This window comes from Rutidosis leptorrhynchoides, chromosome 2 (genome assembly GCF_046630445.1).
Source record: "Rutidosis leptorrhynchoides isolate AG116_Rl617_1_P2 chromosome 2, CSIRO_AGI_Rlap_v1, whole genome shotgun sequence".
NCBI lineage: Eukaryota > Viridiplantae > Streptophyta > Magnoliopsida > Asterales > Asteraceae > Rutidosis > Rutidosis leptorrhynchoides.
Genome location: NC_092334.1, coordinates 566,435,716 through 566,438,902, shown reverse-complemented (window position 1 = coordinate 566,438,902; position 3,187 = coordinate 566,435,716).

Below are 3,187 nucleotides of genomic sequence, written 5' to 3'. Positions count from 1 at the left end.
CCAACTCCTTCCTCACTTGATGCACCATCAGTGTGCAATTCCCACATGCAATTACTGCTTTTGACACCTTGTAAATAATCCATCTTTTCTGTTGTTTCTAAAACAAAATCTGTCAAAATTTGACCTTTAACTGTATGTCGTGGTGAGAAGTTTATTTCATAATCTCCCAATTTGATTGCCCATTTTGCTAGACGTCTTGACGACTCTGGATGCTTCAAAATTTGTTTTATTGGTTGATCTGTCAGAACGAGAATTGAATGTGCTTGAAAATAACGTCTGAGTCGTCTAGCTGTGTGTGTTAAAGCATATACAAATTTTTTAATTGGCGGATAGTTAACTTCACTTTGCTACAATATCTTACTGACAAAATATATTGGCATTTGTACCCCATTTTGTTCTGCGATTAAAACTGAGCTAATGGCTTTTGCTGATGCCGCCATATACAAAATTAGCGTTTCTCCTGATATCGGTGCGGTTAGAGTAGGCAATTCTTTTAAGAGCCGCTTAATATCTTGAAAAGCTGTTTCAGCCTCTTCCGTTCACATAAAATCCTTTTTGTTCAAATAACTTTTTAAAACCTTCATAAATGGTAGTGATCGATCTGCTGCTCTTGATAAAAACCCTGTTAAGGCTGCCAATCTTCCATTCAAGCTTTGTACTTCTTTCTTTGTTTTTGGAGATACCATACCTTCAATTGCTTGAATCTTTTTTGAATTAGCCTTAATTCCTTTCTCTGTGACAATATGACCTAAAAATTTGCCTTCTTTCACACCAAAAGTACACTTCTTGGGATTCAACTTCTAATTGACTCTTCTTAGTGATTCAAATATTTCAAGAGTATCTCTGAGCATACTTTCTTCTGTATGACTCTTGATAACAATATCATCAACATAGGCTTCCACATTTCTGCCTATTTGATCTTTAAACGCTTTATCAATCACACGTTGATAGGTTGCTCCTGCATTCTTTAATCCAAAAGGCATCATGATGTAACAAAAAATTCCATTTGGTGTGTGGAATGCTGTTTTATCTTGATCCCGTATTGCCATGGGAATTTGATGGTATCCCTTGAATGCATCCAAAAAAGATTTAAATTGATATCCGCTGACGGACTCCACTTTCCAATCGATTTCTGGTAAAGGGTAATTGTCCTTTGGACATGCTTTATTTATATCTGTGAAATCTACGCACATCCTCCATGAGTTATCTGACTTTCTAACCATCACTGAATTTGCTACCCATGTCTAGTATTTCACTTCCCTTAATATCCCAGCATCCACTAATTTTTTAACTTCTTCCCTGAGAAATTTGGTTCGATCTGGAGCCATGCCTCTTTTCTTTTGACATACTGGTGGGATATTTGGATTCACATCGGGCTTATGTTCATCTATATGACGTGGTACTCCAGTCATATCAGAATCTTGCCACGCAAAAACATCTAAATTGGTTGCTAAAATTTTGTAAAGTTTTTCCTTTGTTTCTTTTGCTATTGTGTTTCCAATAATGATTTTCTGATATGGGAATTCTGGATTTGGTGACACTGATCCATCTTCATGAACAATTGGATTGACAGTCGTTCTGTTTATTTGCACACATTCTATTGCTCTTCTCCGTTCAGCGTATAGCGTGGCGATGTCAGCCGGTGTGAGAAATTTCATCATTCCGTGCACCGTTGATGTTACAGCTCCAAATGTCATCATAGCTGATCGACCTAAAATGACATTATACCGTGAATTCGCTTTGACAACTAAAAAACTCAATATGAGCTGTTCGTTTAAATGGTGTTTTTTTCCAATACTACTTCTAATACTATGCTTCCTTCTGACCATGATGGATCATCAGCAAAACTTGCTAAGGGAACAAACATGTCTTTCAACTTCTCTTTAACTCTTTCTGGTAATTGTACAAAACAATGCTCATACATGATATCTGCTCCTGCTCCTGTATCAAGATATATTCCTCCAATAACACAATTTGCTATTCGGGCTTCAATCACTACATGGGCATCAGCTGGATTGGTATTAAACATGGAAGGAAAAGCAATCAATTCATGTTTCCAATCTTCTAATGCTTCTGCTTTCCTCCGTTGTCCGGCTTGCCATGAGTGTATCATGTTTGCTTCAATAGGTGTCATCTTACGATTACGCCTTTTGATGCTCTTAAGAGTTGAGTGATCCTTTAGAACAGATGGCACCATTTATTGGTACAATTTTCCGTGTAGCGGCTGTAAGGTACCATGACAATAGCTACTAATTAGCGTGGAGCGTATGATGCCGACTGATGTTTTCCCTCGAGAAATAATCTCTGCAGACCCGGAATACGGATGAGAGATCCGTGGGGTGGCCTCAATCAGTCTGGGGATCAATCTTTAATTGCTCCATCTAGCGTATTGCTGCTAAGCGGCTAATGTGCGTTTAGAGTGAGAAAGAACTATGTGAGAGAGAAAATGTACTTCTCTCTGACTAAAGTTCAGATGTGTAATGTGGTTACCCAGGGGGTCTATTTATAGGCGTAGAATGTCCGAAATTCTCGGGATACACATGTCAATCGCTGAATAGTTCTGTTACGCGAAGTATCCGGAAGGTCGGTGGCGTGTACTGACGTGGCTGCGTGCTGTTCACACGCCTAGTAAAAGGGCTTAAGCATTGAAGCTGCCTGCAGGGCTTACGCTTGACGTTGGGCGGCCTGCTGAACGCTGAGCGGCAAATGCTAAAAACTGCCAAATATTGTTATCTTTTGTGCTCTTTGATCCATTTTTCTGTATAAAAATGGTGTTTTTATGCGTGTATCCCCTAGGATACACCATTATGGGCAATCGGGGCCCGCCGCTCGTAACGACCAATTTTTTAGTGTATTTATATGTTAAATTTAGCCGTTTGCCCCCAATTTTTTTTTAGTTTTTTCAGTTTTAATAATGTTTTGTGAACCGTCGTAAAAAAATTTCCGAATCCGCATATCGCTGTGTACAATACATGTGTTAAATGGTGATAAAACGTATGTATATCACCAAATATCTTTATATTGACCAAGTGATGACGATAGGGTACTATCTGCGAGTGCATGTTTTGTCAAAGTCAATGTAACTAGTCAGTAGTCATTCATACAATTGTTATATACGGAGTATCAATTATTATGACTATATATAAGCCAACCCCATCCCAATTAAAGACAACTATATTCATCTTTC